Below are 18,345 nucleotides of genomic sequence, written 5' to 3' on the forward strand. Positions count from 1 at the left end.
TTAATAGCATCTCTGGATTCTAAGGCAGGCTCAGGTCCCATCTGAGCTCACTGGATAGTCATAGAGGAACCTCTGTTTTCACAGGCTCCTCCACTGTGCCTGTCATCTTTCCTCTCTGCAGTATGAGATTATACTATTTCACTTAACATGATTCTTTAAATACGTGTTTTCCACTTATTTTTATTCTTACCCTTTTGTGCTCTGCAGTGTATTCATCCCCAACATATGAATTAAATAGATTGCCCAACACTGAAATTATATCTAGGCATGTTTGTCAAGATTCAAGGGCTGACTTGAGGATTCAGAATCCCTAGCAGGCAAGAACCAAATTCTGAGCTCAAGAAGCTAAAATCCAGGAGACAATGTATTTTCTACTGGGGATGGAGAGGTTTTTTTGTTTCTGTTTTTAATTTATTTATTCCATATTCAGTGAGCTATTGCCTCTGATGAAAGTTATCTCTGCCCTGCCTCCATTTCTAGTTATCCTGGATTATACAAAAACTGTCGGGGAACTATTTTTAAAACTGGAACAGCTAGATAACGTTAAGCTACCTTTGCTTTGGGCTGAGGATGAGATAAAGGCAGCGTCACAAGGATAGGTATTATAAAAAGGTTTACCAGGGCATATTTGTGCTGGTTACGGGGATATTAAGTTGAGCCTTTGGAGGCAAAAGCAAAGGCAAGACCCTTGGCTCTCCACAGAGATGTTGCCTTGATCAGGAAAAGATCCATTAGTAGCACTTCCTGATATTTGCATTTCCCCGGGGAATGCTCAGGGTGGACAATACAGGACAGCCTGTTGAAATCCATTCAACTAAAGGGGAGTGGGAAATTATTGCTGAGAAAGATGTCAGGGGTTGGAAATGGATCTTGTCACCCTTGTCATCTTGGCATTGTAGCAGCTGCTGGGGCTGCAAAGCAGAGAAAAGGTGTTTGTAAATATCCTGGCCTGTTCTCAGCCATGCTGCCTGTGGGGTGGAAAGGCCGCTGGTCTTATGTCTGGATCCGTGAAAGGGCAACACTTCGGCTAATGCAGCAGGGTGGATCTTGTAACATCCCCAAAGAGGCATCAAGTGGCTGCTAAGGGGGAGGGAAGGGCCAGGAATGTGTTCCTCTTGAGGATGGAATAAAGAGATAATAAGAAGGAAGAAGCATCAGGAAGGTAGTATTTAAGAACAGCCTTCTTTTTAAAATTTATTTTACCCTTATATATATGGTCATTCAGCTCTATAGTTCTCAAAGTACAGTACTACAAAATTAAAACAAAAAATTAGAATCCTGGTATACAGTCTAAGCATATCTCAATAAAATATATACAAGTAGATAAGATGATGAAATACCACCATAAATCTACACATCCAACTGAGGCTGAAATTCATTCCAGCTTCCTCCCCTAAGTTCCTATTTCCTTGATCCAAAAATATAAAGCTGTTTTCTCCAATACTATAATTACAGTTAGATTATCGTTTGAGGAACATCAATGTGTAGAATCTCAAGGAAATTGAGCCTGCAGGAAAGTATGATCTGGTGACTATAAAGGCAGGTGTTATATTTTTCATAGTACCTGTATTGTGATGTTCCCATCCAAATCAGCCTTTTTAATTCAAATATAGTTGCAAAATACATCTTCCTGAATGACCCATAATTGATTGAGAAACCTAAAGCAACTGCAGTAAATGCAGTCGCTTTTCCATACGTTCTATCTCACAAGAGGATGGAATGTATGGAAGAGAGACTGCATTTACTGCATTTGCTTTAGGTTCTCAATCACAAGAGGAGCAAAAGCATTTAAAGTACAAAGTAGATAGGTAAAGCCTTCTTTGAACAGAGCTTCACACGTGTTAATTTTATGGACACATTCATGCAATTTGCTTAGCTATGATGTGGGAAGTTATTTGCCACTGACATTTCCCAGGATCTTTTTCAATTCTAAATCTCTTCTACAGCTCGGAAAGTCCCTGGTGGTCTCCCATCCAAGCCCTACCCAACTTAATTCTGCTTTGCTTCTGGGCTGGAACATATCACACTGAGGTTGCTCACGGTTTAAACAGCACATGGGAACTTAGTCTTTATCTGTATGCAAACAGTTATGTCTATTGATTAGAACTATCCCCTGATCATTATTGCAACATTAATCATGAATCAGTAATAAAACCTTAATAGCTATCTAAACGTAATGAATGGCTTCTGTAAGAGGAAAAAAAAAGCAAAACTAAACACTATTTTTTAATTACTGAGATCAATCCTGATGATCTCTAATGATGCCTGTACAAGCTGCTATTAAGGACACATGCTTTTTTTTCTTGTGGGAAAACTAATGACTGCCTTAGTGTCACACAGTTTAAGGGAACGATGAAACTAATCAGCTGACATTCAGGGTTTTGGTTCACTATTTTGAGCCTCTAAAGGAAAATCCATTGATGTCACAGGCAGTATTTGATACAACCACCTTATACCCTGTGTAATGTTAAGTGCACAGTTGGAAACCTGTTTGGATTTCTCTTAGATGTTACCTAACGTGCTGCTGATTTTGATCCAAGATGATGACACAGTAAAAATTGACATGTCTCTCATAAACAGTGGCAGGTTTTTTTTCAAAACTGTCCAACTTCATGAAACAATCCTAAAACATAAATGCTGAAAAAGAAATGTTTGCTTTTGTTGATCTGCAAAATATTTCTGTTTTAGTAGGATCTCTTACTTTCCTGAGCTGTTCTATTCCTGATCATTGTTACAGCACTTACTTTTGAAAATTACAGCTGACTGCATTCCAGGAGACTGTTTTTAAATGGATCCTACTTTATTCTAGCTGAAAATGGAGTGGCAAAATGCAGAAGCCAAAATCAATAAAAAGTAAAGTCTCCTTTGAATTGAGCTTGATTGTGCTGATTGCATGGATATATCCATGTTCACTTTCGGCAAATGATTTGCCTGGGCCTTCTTTGGAATGCTCTTTAACTTACCAGACTAGGCTATAGGTCTGGAATTTCCTTGTTGTCTCCCATCCTAGTACTACCCAGGTTTAGCCCTGCTTAACTTTTTCAGTATCAGTCATGTTGGCCAGATGGGTAGAATGAGGGAAGTTTGGCAAATTAAACTTGTATAACAAGCCACACATAGTGAAACTCTCTGTCTTCTGCAGCAGCATCTGCAGTAGGTCAGAAAAGTTAAGATGGAGACTGCAACAGCTCAAAGCCCTCCCACTTTTTTTACAGATAAAACACATAACAGGGGTGGAGCATCGATCACATGGTCACAGTTGGAGTCCTGAGTTTTTTGATCCCCCTTTTGCATAACTCAATAGGATGCAGAAATACATTCTTTTGCATTGGGTTATCCTAGCTGGAAAGCTGAGATTCCTGATTCGCTCTAACGTAGGACTCTAGAAATGTTGATTTTGAAAAGTACTGAAGACTTCTCCAAATCGGTGACAAAATTCTCGAGCCCCTTAGAAAACTAGTTTTTGGAGTTTGATAAGAAACAATAGACAGTCCAATCCTGGTAGACACATTGCGTAAAACAAAGTTTCAACCATGGCTTATTTTGAACCAGATTTGGCTGAGTTCACCAATAATGCTAACTGTGCTTTACAAACTATAGTGGTTGGGTTTACACACAGCCCTAAGCCATAATTTAGTTTATTTGGTTTTGACAATGTATGAATCCAAGCTTTAATGGTTTGTAAATCATAATTTATGGCTTAATGCTATGTAAGAACTCAGCCAGGTAATACTGGTCTGCTTTTTATGACTATTTTATGAGTGTTGTGAGAATATATGCTTAGTTCTTTGAGCACAGAACAGCTGGGTTTGTGCAGTAAGCTTAACTAGATAAAATGGTGCTTGTGCTGTTCATGATTCAAGGTAAGAGCTCAGTCATTGCTTGGACACATTGCAGGAACCTGGCATTCATCTTAATTTATATAATATTAATTATTTATTTGGCATGGCATATTTTGTGACCAAAGGAATTGTGCTTTCCTAACTTGCAGGAACCCAGTTCATAAGAGGAAAACCTTATTCTCTGATTGAACGTACCCTATCATTAGGTAACAAATCTAGGTCAAACGTCAAAATTCCAGGGAGAATCCCAGACTCATTCTCCAAGATTTAAACACTGGTGATTTGCAGAGATCTTTGCACCCTTATTCAGCCATACAAATCTTGCTGTATACAAACTTTAACCTCAGGAATAAGACTAGTTATTTGGCACTGCTAGGCTTGCCAGGAAATGCATTCGCAACCAGAGCTTGCTTGCATGCTCTCTTTGCACATAGTTAACATTATTTCCATGAATGCAATAGATATGATTGGGGAAGCAGAGACAACTCCTCTTTCACTTAACCATGCTTCTACCTAGCAAGGACAATCAACCCTTATCTCATCCCCCAAACGTCACTGAGACTCCTGGATGTCTAAATTTTAGTGGCTTCCTGCAACTAATACAACTTGCTGCAACTGTATGTTCAAATTGATAGGGAAAACTGAGGAAAAGAAGTCCTTGATACAAAGGTAGAAAAACTGGAACCCTCTAGATGTTGCTCTGTTCGGATTCCCTACAACTCATTCTGTTGGCTAGGCTAGCTGCAGCTGCTGACGGTATAACAATATGTCTGTGGAACGCAAGCTTCATATCTTTGCCTTATTATTTCTTCTCCATTTATATCTCTCCTATGAGTTTCAAAAGGCTAAATAAGCAGGTGCAATGTGTGCTCCAGATTGATTTTTAGGAAAAAAAAAGAAAAAAAGGGAGAACCAGTTGTAGATTTCTTATTCATGTTATTGTTGGGTTCTTGACTTATGGCCAAAAAATGGGGCAATTATAGTCGGGCAAAACAAGCTCAGAACAAGAGCTATCTTCCCCTTGGAACAACATTGATCATGCGCAAGCTCTAAAATTTCAAGTTGCAAGGATGAAGTGTTTTTTCCTGAATGCATTGGAACAGAAAAGAGGGATTGTATTGGTTTTCTTGGCAATGTGAATTCTAAACAGAAAATTGATTAAAGTATCTTCCACTTTTTCTGGTCATCCAAAACAGACAGCCTAAAAACCCAGAAAACCACTAGAAGGCAGCAAAAAGAAATAGAAAAAATCCAATTCACTGCTGCATATAATGGCTGTTGAGATTTTTGTAGCCCAGCTATGGTAGCCTTGGCTTACATAAGGTAAACAGGTCCGTAAAGACATCCGCTTAACTACAGCTAAATTGCTGTTATAGGACTCTTGGAAAAGGGTGTTTTGTAATTTGGGACATCCTTTCATAGTCTTCACTCATCATTTTATATAGAATCTCATGTCATCTATCTAACATATATTTATATATTTATCAATTATCAATTATTATTTATTTGTTACTAGTCTATAACACCAGCTTTCATAATAAGATTTATATCATTTTTATCCCTTTATTATATATACATATATATATATATAGTAATTTATATCATTTATAATTATATATTGGAATATAATTATATCATTTAATAATTATATATTGGAAACCTACATGAAGTGGAAACAGATGTAAAAAAAAAAAAAATTCAAGAGATTTCTGAAGCTGGCATTTTGTCCATCAGATGGTGAATAGTGATATGACTGCAGCAGAGCTGACTTGTTTGGACCTGTCTTGATGGTATTTATATTCTGAGAGCGCAGCATCTTGGCTTACATGCAAATCAATGTGGATACAGAAATAGCTGTATAGGCAAAGGTTGTCTTCCTGCACACTTCCCTGCCCAATGTATGGAAGTCTCTTTTTTTTTAGATTTTTTTTTTATCCTGCCTTTATTATTTTTATAAATAATTCAAGGAGGCAAAGATACCTAATACTCCTTCCTCCTCTTATATTCCTATTTTCCCCACAACAACAACCCTGTGAGGTGAGTTGGGCTGAGAGAAGGTGACTGGCCCTAAGTCACCTCGCCGGCTTTCATGTCTCAGGTGGGACTAGAACCCACAGTCTCCTGCTTTCTAGCCTGGTGCCTTAACCACTAGACCATACTGGCTCTTTGCTAATTTATATAAGACTTTGCTGACTTGGGACCACTAGTATCCCTTTAGAAAGGGACAGAACTGATCGTGTTGCTGTTTTAACTACAAATGCCTAAATAGGGCATGGTGGAGTGAGGAACAGAACGTAGTAGCTGTCTCTAAAGCACCCCAAAATGGAGTTGTGAGATTGTCAAAATCTGCTGGATTTAGATCAAGACTCTTATGGATTGAACAAAGTTTACACACATCACACTAGGCCAGGAATTTTTTTTTTTTTTACCATTGAACAAGTCTGATTCACATATAACCTCCAATTTATAATCAGCAGATCACACCAGAGATGTCTACAGAGGGATCAAAAAAGTCAAGATGGTAGTTGGAAACATACAGATTAAGCCCTGCCCCTTTTGTATGTGTGTTGACATAATGACCATACACAAAAGGGTAGGGCTTCAATTGCACAGTTGGAATTGCCATCTTTACTTTTTTAACCTCCTCTTCAGACACTGTTGGATTATACATCAATCTAGGCAAAAAACCTAACAAACCTCTTTACAGTTTAGAACAATATTTTGACTAAGCCATTATGGAATGATATATGTAAAGCAGGATTACAACCCTGGATTTGTAAATATGCACAAATTGTTGGCCTTGGTTACGTGTATGCAGAGAAGTCTTTGCAAAATATTCTGTTTCAATCCTTCATACTCACAGACACACTGGACTCAGGAGGAACCAAAAGTCCATGAGGTAGTTAGGACCTGTAATTTAATTTAACAAGAAAACTGATAATAATCCTATTAGGCTGTTGACCAGTTTTCCTTCTGTGCCTCCAAAGATATCTAACTTTGTATTTTAGCATACCTGTCTGCTTGCTCTGTATACCTTCTTGTTCTCAACCCAGTTTTCATTCTACATAAAATCTTTGGACATGGGGTGCAAGACCACCTAATTTCGCACATGTTCATTTTTTCAGGTGCCAGCTCTTTTATGAAAGCAGACATTCTATAACCAGGTTTACATTACTTGATCCAAGAGGTGGCTCAGAGGCAGGATTTTGTGATAGCACTCTAAGGCAACAGGATGCTGGGACTAAACCATTATGCTGCCAAAAGCATAGATCAGCAAACTGGGGGCAAAGGGGAAAAATGGCTGTCAAGATGCAAAATACCACAGCAAGGTATTTGGGCAAATCAGGCACTTGCCTCTCTCCATGGAAGTAATTTTTTAAAAAATATTAAGGCATTACATAACCAATGATCTGATAGTCAGAATCAGAGGATTGGTCCAGAATGTTGCTTACATTTAAAGAAGAGCATCTAATATGTGGAAAATTGAGGGGAAAAAAAAAAGTAACACCCAGGCTTTTCTCCATTGCTTTAAGTAGAAAATCTGAAATTTTGGGAAACTGTACAAAACACTAAATTAAATATCTAATGTGAGCTGCCTAGAACCTTAAAAGGAGGTGGCACAAACATATACATCCATGCGCACACACACACAGGGAGGCTTTTGTACATAATATAATGTAGCATAATATATTACATTATGTAATTAATTATTATTAATATTACATATATATATATATATATATATATATATATATATATAATATTACTATAAATATATACAATATAATATAGTAACAGTAATATATTAATATATTACTATTATATAACAGTATATAATATACTATTATATAATATACAATAGTAACTGCTATTAATTGTGATATCCCCAAATTCAAGGTTCGTCAAGTGGCACTAGCTGATAACACTGATAATTAAGTCTGACACCTTGAGAATTTGCCCTTATATCTCAGGGACAAAACAGTTCGGGTGATAAATTCTTGACATTTAAAAATGGTTTAAGCTGAACCTTATTTTTTTGGCCTGGACAGTAGAAAGACTCACTTTTGCTAATGAAGGCTTCTGCCTTGCTCAATCTTCAACTGCCCCAAAGTTAAGGCTGGCAACATGTGAATTTAAAATGACCTCTGTTCCCTTGGGAACCCCACCCCTACCCCTAACCTTCTGTTATTTTGACCTGAAACTGAGCATGTGCTAACTTCCAGCACTGCCTACAGCCACTAGTTGTACAGCCTTCAACTCCCTCTCAAGGCTACATGGCCACACATAGAGTTGAATAGAGTGGAAGTCCACACATTTGGAAGGCATCAAGACAGGGAAGGCTCACCTAAAGTTACAAAAACCTGACAGATTCTGTCACCAAAAAATCTTATTGTAAAATTGCTACAGAATATTTGCATTGTAAAAATCATAAAATCATAGAAGAAGCCATTTAGGCCATCAAGTCCAATTCCCTGCTCAGTTCATGTATCCAGATTAAAGCTTCCCAGACAGAGGGCAGTTTAGAAAGCCACTCTTTCCTGAGTAACTGCTCTTACTCTTAAGAAGTTTTCTTAGTGTTGGGTTGGAAGCTGCCTTCCAGTAACTTAAATACATTATTCTGAATCCTGCCCTCTGGAATGGTCTTGGCTCTCTTCTTTCTAAACACTTGAATCATCTCCTTAGTCACTTTTTCTTAGGGCTAAATATACCTAGCTCCTTCAATCTGATTTGATTCTAGTCCCCTGATCACTCACTGATCAGGGGACTAGATCAGGGGACTGATCATTCTAGTCCCCTGTGATCAAGATGCTTTCTAGAAAAGCATCCCAGATCTCTGTACACCAAGCGAGATAAATATTTAATAATTGTATTTTATGCTGTATTATTTATGTTATTGGTTTTAAATTGTTTGGTTGCGAACCACCCAGAGTCCCCCCCTTGTGGGGGAGTTGGGCGGTGATATAAATTTGATTTATAAATAAATAAATAAATAAATAAATCTAGACCCTTCTTCCATATTTCTAGTTCTAGGATTTTGCAGCCCTCTTCCTTATGTTGTATTTTTTTGTGTTCAGGCAGAGGTTGAGTTTGACAGCCTCTTGTTTTGAGTAGTGTGTTTACAAGCACCAAAGCAACCAGACCCATGTGTTTAGGAGAACTGTGGGTCCAAACCTGGAGGAGGAAAAAGCTGGCAAGCCCCAAGGTGGTGACAGAAGTTGTTGTAATAATTACCATGAGATGTCCCCAGTTCCAAAATAGCCCTGCAGCCGTGTTACACGTTTGGGCAGCACTAAGACTCCAAGAGATACTGCAGCAAGTTCGTATTCTGAGAGTCCTGATACTTGAGAAGTGAGGCAGAACCATCTCTTCTTTCTTACCTCATCTCAACCATGGATTATCTGTGCTGACTTGGCCCACCATCTCCTTAGATACTGTTTTTTTTCCCCCTTTCCTTAGATGAATCAAGCACAGGCTTTCCACTAGCGTAGAATGAAAGTAGACAGGTCTGCTTCTGCACCTTTTGTAGGACACTGAGCTGCAAACATTGGCCCCCACAGATTTGTATGTCACATTCAATGTTTGTGACTTCAGCTACTGCAAATACTATGGGAGAAGTGCTGGTGAAAAGGTGGAAACTCATTTCTTGCTTCTTTGCTTGCTTCTGTGAAAATATATTTTCGTTAGCTCCCAAGGCATCCTTAACCAATCTGGTAGTCTGCATATGTGCTACATTTCAACTCAAATAGGCTGGGAAAGGATGCTTTAAATTAAGACGATACTGGGAAATCCATGCATGATCTACACCTTTATATTCTATTGTCAGTATCCACAATCTATGCCTTGTTGAAGTATTCTCACTTCCTGCCTGATTTTATAATCTAATTCTGTGTTTTTAATTAAATTTGTACCCTGCAAATAATTTTACAGGCAACCTTACCCTCCAGCAAACTGAAGAACAGTTTACTGAGAAGGAACTCCAGAAGATTTGAGAATTAAGGTATGGTGGTGAAAGGAGTCTGAAAAATTGTGCTGGAAAAGAGATATCTTGGATATTCTGCTAACTAGTATTTAGCAGAAAAAGAAAGTCAGAAAGAGAAAGACAAGCAAACAAACTTATTTCATGAGAATAGGATAAAAGTATAGTGTGGAGAGGTTTCATTCTGAGAACTTATCTCCACTCTGGAGATAAGTTTCAAAGTTTATCTTTCCTAGTGGTCCAACTGACTTTTTTCTTGAGAGCAGAATCCAGCTGATAAAATAATAAAAAGCTCAAATGGAATGACTGTAACACTGCAAAAATTTGGGATCCCTTTTCCAGGCTTTCTTTGGCTCCGAAGCCTTACAGCTAAATCATGTGTTTGGATTTAAGCCCTTGAGAAATTTCAGTTCTGTCCTAGAAGCCTGCTTACTGCTCCAGGCAGAGGCATAGAGGCCTGGACTTTCAATGCAGAAGGCAGCTGTGACCCTGATCAGGGGAAAATGTATCTCTAGTGTACAAGAAACCTGACTCATTGAGACCCCTGAGGCTTTTTACAAAAACAGCAATAGATGGCTTTTCTCTTTTGGCTTAGAGACTCTCTGCTTCTCTGGATAGGTCAGAAGTTTGGGGACATTCATATCTGCTTGAATAGATAGATGTGAATGCTCAGACAGTGTAGATTAGTAGCTAACCAATGGTTGGAGGTACAGAACTATGAAGACAGGAAACAAGGGACTTGCTAGCTTTCAGGACTGTACCTCTGGACAGATGGAGAGCTTGAAAAACAAAGGTGGCAACCAGCAGAGCTGCTGCTCCAGGAATACCTCCATTCTGTCTTCTAGCTCTGCATCTGGAGGGTGAAAAGGGAAGTTAACTCCAGGTCTGGGTCTGGATAACACATGGAGACATAATTAATGTAAATAAGCACAAGACAAGCTATGGATGCACAGCTTTCTAGAGGAACCTTAAACTGGAACAGATTCCTACTTTGAATTATATGCTATGCCCAACCAAAACTATGGCCTAGTGTGTCATGCAAATGTGTCTACTGTCAAGTAGATGGACCATGTTTCTTACTTTATACAAAAAAAATGTACTCCGTTTGAAGAACTGCTCACCCCATATTCTGTTTAAAGGTAGGAGTCCTTAAGATGGAAGAGCAGGAGCTTTGAAATTGACATCAGAAGTAGTGCACAGAAAAGGCATGGGCAATATTTTAATAGCCAAGGACTATTTCTTGAGCGGGGGGAAGGACCTGAGTGCTGCAGAGTGGGTAGGGCCATATATCATATACACAGAGGAGTTGAGGAAAATTGGGGTTTTTAAAAATTCTGATATGCCTGTTTTAGGTCTCACACTACAATTATCATCTGTTTCTCATCCCCATATAGTGGGAAATTGTGTCTTCAAATTTTCAGTATTCATGGTCAGAGGGAATTCCAAGGGTTGCATTACCTCATTATAGTGAGAATCTTCTATTTCTTTTTTAATTAGAAAAGTACTTGTAGATATTAATTTGTGTGTAACAGGATATATATGGTTAACAAGTTCAATATTATGTAAATTCGTAAAAGTCCCAGGAACTGGTGCTGAGAGGCAGTTGCTAGGAGACAGTTGCTAAGGGAACCGAAAGTTAAAAAAAAAAGGAGAAAGAAAAAGAACACTGATAAAGACAGTTGGAGGAAGGGAAACAGAATGAGAAAGCAATATAGAAAGAAAAAATGCCTCTCTGGAATATGAGAAAAATCTCATATTGCTATCTCAACTAAATTGCTATCTCAACTAAAAGAGATCACCAGCTACTTGTCAGCTTACTATGGAACAGGAAGGTGATGAAAGATAAACAAGATTGGGAGGCCTGCTATGTAGAAAATTATTATATTTACATCATTCAAGACACTGTGTGTGCATGGAGCAGCAAAAATCAAGGTTAATGAAGATGGAACAACTGAGAAAGGTGAGATACCTATTAATCAAAGGGGCAAAGTTAAATTGGTTGGGTTTTTAATAATCATATGTTGATTACTATTGATGCATTTTAATCGATTAACCCCCTTTTTTAGGGGCCGCACACATTTGTAACAGCATATGTTATTTGTTTTCTTTGGTGATGCGTGGGAAAGGAAGGGATTTGAATGTGACCAACTTAATAACAATTGACCCTGATGAATTATGAGAGCTTAATTTAACTCCCATGTTCAGAGGCAATATGTCTGAAATTTCAATACTAGACAAAAAGGACAAGAAAGGACTGTTCCCTTTAGGGACAGAATCTGTGGACCTCCAAAATATTGCTGAACTACATCTCCCAGGAATTCCAACCAATCTCTCCAATGGTGAGGAATGCTGGGAGCTATAGCACAGCAACACCTGGAGAGTGACTATTTCCCCACTAATGTGCCCTATTAAGGGTTGTCCTGGAGATACTTGTCTGCTCACTGGTGGAACAGGATATTGAACTTAAAGGATTCTTAATGGCACTTAATAGATGTCCGATGTCCCCAAGGAAAGAGGAAGATAAGCAAGATTGACACCAAAATCTCACAGAGTTCAAATTTTCCTATTCCCACTAACAGGCTGTTACTATCAACTGGCCTATTAGAAGGACCCTAGAATTGTGTTTGTTTTTAAATATTTATTCTATTTCATTTGTAGTTATATATATTGCTTGAAAGTCACCTTAGGAAGATTGTTATCCTGCAAAGCATGATATAACTTATTGCAATCACTAGATACACCAAAATTGTCTTTTCATCTTCCTGTTTTTCTATTTCTTTCCTCTTTATTTGTACTTTACTTTTGCATTTATGTTTATTTTAATTGTTACTGCCTTGGGTGTTTTCTTCTAAACAGAAAGGCAGCGTATGAAGTTAATAAATCAGGATTGTGCATCATTGCTTCACAACTATGAAGTCTTGCAGACAAAGGTGTCATTCCAGCATCTGTGTGAGATGAGCCCCCGTTAATCATAAAATAACATAACAAGGGATTTGAGATCTTAAGCAATTTCAGTATATCTCTGTGCCAGAAGTATTGTGCCTACAGATGGGAGGACTGCTGTATGTACGTATGCACATGTGTATATATATTTATATACATTATTAGAAGTTTTAAAAAGAAGATAAAAATTAACAAAAACTGATGTAAAGAAAGAGAAGAAAGGAACAGAAAAATAGGAAGCACAAAAGTGCAAAAAGAAAAGATGAAAAGAAATATAAAGAAGCTTCCAATTTTCTTTGTAGCAAAGAAAGAAAATTTTGGATACAAATACATTCGCTAATTCAAAAGATTTTAAAGACTAATGTACAATTGAAACCAGAGCCTTTTCTTTTAGGAGTAATGGACAGACAGCTGGAAAAAAGTCATGAAACTTTGTTTTTATATATGACAAGTGCAGCAAGATTATTTTATGCTCAAAAGTAAAAAGTTTCGGCATTGCCCACCACAGAGGAATGAATGGTTGGTGAAGATGATGGAAGTTAGAGATGGACTACAAGTATGATTACAAAATTATCTCTTACTCTATGATTACAAAAAGATAAAGCTCTCTTTTTTCTATTATTTAGTTTTTTTCCTCCCTAATCATCAAAACCAGAAATCATCAGTTCATTTTTTTCTGTTTTATGTAAAAGGTCTATAAAGGGTTTCCAGTCAGCAATAAATGTAGATATTATCTTTTCTCTAATCAGGGAAGTCAGTTTAGCCATCTCTGCAACTTCCATAATCTTCACCAACCCTTCCTCTATGGTGGGTAATACCAAACTTTTCCACTTTTGAGCATAAAATAATCTCGCTACAGTTGTCATATATAAAAACAAAGTTCCATAACTTTTTTCCAGCTATCTGTCTATTACTCCTAAAAGAAAATTCTCTGGTTTCAATTGTACACTTGTCTTTAAAATCTTCTGAATAGTGAATGTATTTGTATCCAGAATGTTTTGACTTTATTACACATCCACCAAACATGATAAAATGTCCCTTCATGTTGTTCACATTTACAGCATAAATTCGAAGTACCTTTATACATTCTAGACAATTTATCTGGTGACATATTACCAACGGTACATCATTTTATAAAAAATCTCTTTAAGACTAGAATTTAATATAAATTTCAATCCTTTCAACCACATATTTTCTCATTATTCAATTTGTATATTATGACCAAAATTCTGGGCCCATTTTATGATACATTCTTTCACTTGTTCTTCTGTCTCAAATTTCAATAAAAGTTTATATATTTTGGCGCTAACATGTTCATCATGTGTACATAATTCTGTTTCAAACTCCATCTTATTTTGTTCAAAACCCAAAAATCTTTTATCTACTTGAAACCTTTCTGATAATTGTACACAAGAAAACCATTGACAAGTATATCCTTCTGTTGTCAAATCTCTTGATTTCATTTTGCAACCCCCTTGAGAAAATTCTAATACATCACAGTAAGTTAAACATTTATGCTTTAATTTCTCATCTATGAAACACTTCTTGTGCTGAGAGCCACAAAGGTGTTTGTGGGCACAACCTAGATTTGTATTTATTCCATATTCTCAAAATGGCACATCTAACATAATGATTTTTAAAATCTACATTAGCCTTAGCTTTATCATACCATATCCATGCCACCCAAGTCTCAGATTGTGTCCTTCTAACTCCAATAACCTTCTATTTCTCAGCAACACCCACTCTTTCATCCAAACTAAACAACAAGCAGCAAAGTATAATTTCAAATCAGATAAACCCAATACTCCTCTTTCCTTTCTAATACCTTGTATTTAACTTGTGCTTTTTCCCCCCTGCCATACAATTTTGGATATATCCTTCTGCCATTGGTTAAATGATACATCAGTTGTCAAAACAGGTATTGTCTGAAAGAAAAATAACATTCTAGGTAAAACATTAATCTTAATCAATGAAATTCTCCCCAACAATGACAATTGCATTTTATCCCATCTTAGCATATCTTTTTTAACTTCATTCCATGTCTTAACATGATTATTTTGAAATAACATACAGTTCATATTTGTCATAGTTATACCCCAATACTTTACCTTCTTCTCAATCTTAAAACCTGTTTTATTCATCAGTTCTGTTTGATCTTGTATTTTCATATTTTTTACCATCTTTGCCTTCTGTTTATTAATCTTAAAACCTGCTAGCGCACCAAATTCTTTTAATTTACCCATTAATAATTCAATTCCCTTTAAAGGATTTTCCAAAACCAACACCAAATGATCTGCAAAAGCTCTTAACTTGTATGTCTTAAATCCCCTCATCTTGTCTTATGTCTCTATTCAATATTTCAAGAACTAAAATAAACAAGAGAGGGGACAATGGGCAGCATTTTGTTCCTTTTTGTATCTCACACGGTTTAGTTAGATCTCCATTAACTGTTATTTGTGTCTGTGAGGTATAAATCAATTTCCTGCCCTCTCTTGTCATTTTTCTAGTAGTTGCCATTATATATTATAATCTAAAAGCTAAAGTATCTCAAACAGGTAAAAGTAAAAGGCAAACTTTTTCTGTGGCTTTAACACTTTTGCTTTCCATAATTTCCAGCCACATCACAAACCACATCACCATAGCAACAAAATGGATAATCTCATTTCCTTATTTTTTGTTATGTAAAGTCCTCCAATTAGATGCACTCTTTGAGGGTAAACAAAAACCATTCCCACAAAGGTCTGGTCTCTTTAACTAGCAACTTTCTCCCAAAGCACTTTTGTCAAGAATAAAAGTAATTTAAAAAATAGAAAAATAACTGTCCCCCTTTTCCATTTTAAAACTTTTTAAAGTCCTCTTTGTTAGGCTTTTTGCAAAAAGTTCTTGAATCTTTAAATCCTTAAGGTCTCTTTTTATTTTTGTAACCCTGAAAGGTTTAACTCACTGCAAGGAATCTTATCTTTGCTGCAAAGGAAATCTCTCAATTTGTAGATTATTTCCTAAAATGGTTAAGAAATGAGGATGGCAGATCTTATTGTCCATATAGTCTACACTGCAGTTGTGAGTGTGGATAGAATCCCTGGATTCCTGGCAGCTCAACTCCAGAGCTGACTGCAAAAACTTCAATTTCTGCAGTACGCTCATGAGGAGTCACTATCCGGAGTGCAAGTAGGTTATCTCATGATTTCCCTTTGATCCAGGGAGATTTCACTGGCTGGCTTCTGCCTTCCAGCCTGTGTTCTTGGTCGCAGTGTCTCTGCACTACTTCAGAGACGTCAGTCCGCCATAATTCTTCGCTGGAAGCATGAGGACTGCTGTTTCAAGGCAGCGAATGCCACTTCAGAAGTGGCAACGTATCACTGCCTTGTGCCAGGCAGTCTGTGTTCTTCTTGTAGGGGATCTTGTTTATCCTTTCAACTCCTAGGATTCCTTCATAGCAGCATACTGGCATGATTAGGTAGGGCTCGAAAGCAGAAATGCCAGTGTGCCAGCATGAGGAGTTTTGAACACAGTAGAAGTCATTGTAGTGCGGTAGCGGGAAATGCTACCAAATTATTCTCTTTTATTTTATGAAGAGAAGAAAGGGACATGGGGTTTGGCATAGATATGAAAGTTGATGAGGAGCTTGGTTGTTGACTGGCAAGTGAGCAATCATTGACTGGCAAATCTCCAGGTTCAGCTATTTGCCAGAAAGGGTAAGTGGTGATTGATTTGTGGTCTTATGCAATCTGTATAGAGAAAGTAACCATATTCTAATTTCTGAAAGAGGAACTCACAGTAATATGATGACAACTGGCATTTAACATGTCAGAGTATTCTGCTATTTATTCGGACCTTGTAAATCCCTGCCTCTGCAATGTACAGAGATTTAAATAACATTTTAAATAAAGAAAGGCTGATGAACCAGAAGTTTCCTATAATCATCTACTGTGATATTATAGTCCCATTTCAAGAGTCTGTTTTAGTTCATTTTCTTACAGGACTGAGATGGTTTATATTTATCCCCAAAGTGGGAAAAAGTCAAGAGCAGGATCACTATTTACCTGACTTCAGGGTTTGCACATTTTATTTTATTTGGCCATTTTCAGGGTTTGCACTAAACCCATCTGATCAGAAGATATAATGAGATAAAATATTTGCATTCTGGAAGTGATGACTCACTCAGAAGTTTGATTTCTTCCAAACTTATTGTCAGCTACCACAGTCCTGAAGTAATTAGAAATGGTAAAATGTTATTTAAATTTCTCTACATTGCAGGAACAGGGATTTACAAGGTCAGAATAAATAGCAGAATATTCTGACATGTTAAATGCCAGTTGTCATCATATTACTGTGAGTTCCTCTTTCAGAAATAAGAATATGGTTACTAAATCTACGTACTCAATTTTCCATTAGTATGCATAACTGATTATGCCAGTTTCCTGCTTCTATTTCTTACTTATATCCATCCTCCATATCTTTACTATATTAAACTTTTACAAGAGACAAAAGTAGGGGGCCCTTGCTAGAATAAAGTTTTTCTTCATGCCCCTGGGAGATATATTTTATTCACTTCTGCACTCTGAAAAGCTTCCCCAGCTTATCTTTGCTTACTAAGTGGCTGTTTAAGGCACAGCTGCAAAGACCAGATAAAAAAATGACAATTTCACCCATCCACCAATCTTCCACTGCCACAATTTCCTACTTGTTTTCCTCCCTTTTTGTTAGTAAGATACCCATTTACTAGGTTCTCTTTTCAAGATCTACTTCTTCAGTTCTCATGCTTCTTTGCAATAACAGGAATGTTGCCCCTATAATAATATGGGGTTCCCACACCTCTTACCAAAATAATTTCCAGCTGTTTTGCATAATACCTACTTTGTTGGTTAATATTCTGTGACTAATTCTGTATTTACAGTTAAACATGTTTAATATCACAACAGTTCTGCCAGAACCTAAGGATCTTAGCTTACAGATGAAAGGCAGTATTGTCTATATTGCTACTATTGGTATTCACATAAACACAGAAGTACTACTGTATATAGCTTGAAACATGTCTATTGCTGGGATCCCTCAAGGGCATCAAAGACTTCACCTAACTTTTTATATTATATAGATGCAACTTTATGGAGTAATAGTAGGTTGCAAAAGAGAGCCAGTTTGGTGTAGTGGTTAAACCACCAGCCTAGAAATCAGGACACTTTGAGTTCTAGTCCTGCCTTTGTCACAAAGCAGACAGCTGGGTGACTTTGGGCAAGTCACTCTCTCTCTGACCTAGGAAGAAGGCAATGGCAAACCACTTCTGAAAATGTTGCCAAGAAAACTGCAGGGACTGGGCTAGGCAGTCACCAGGAATCAAGCCTGACTCAAGTCCCTGGACCCCCAAAAAAGGTAAAACAAAGGATCTATCCAGGGGCATTTGTAGGGGGTAAAAAAAGTCAAGATAATGACCACGACTGTGGGGTTGAAGCCTTATCCCCCCTTTTTTTACATGGACACGTGCAAAAAAAAAAAAGTGGGGCTTCAGTCACATAGTCATAGCTGCCATCTTCCCTTTTTTTTTTCACCACTCCATCTCCAATGATTCTGTTATTTCCTGCATAT

At 37.3% G+C, this 18,345-nt stretch overlaps 1 protein-coding gene across 1 annotated transcript in view; it reads left to right on the plus strand.

The window, feature by feature from the left end:
* Positions 1-11,529: 11,529 nt before the first annotated feature.
* LOC103050897 (uncharacterized) overlaps positions 11,530-18,345 on the plus strand; it is a 37,094-nt gene continuing 30,278 nt past the window's right edge. The window contains exon 1 of the mRNA XM_088142892.1: positions 11,530-11,779. The gene's annotated coding sequence lies outside the window, so the exon portion shown is untranslated. The remainder of the gene's footprint in view (positions 11,780-18,345) is intronic.

The sequence above is a fragment of the Python bivittatus genome, unplaced genomic scaffold, assembly GCF_059951505.1.
Source record: "Python bivittatus isolate LINGU-HERP-01145 unplaced genomic scaffold, Pbiv_v1 ctg000440_np1212, whole genome shotgun sequence".
Lineage (NCBI taxonomy): Eukaryota > Metazoa > Chordata > Lepidosauria > Squamata > Pythonidae > Python > Python bivittatus.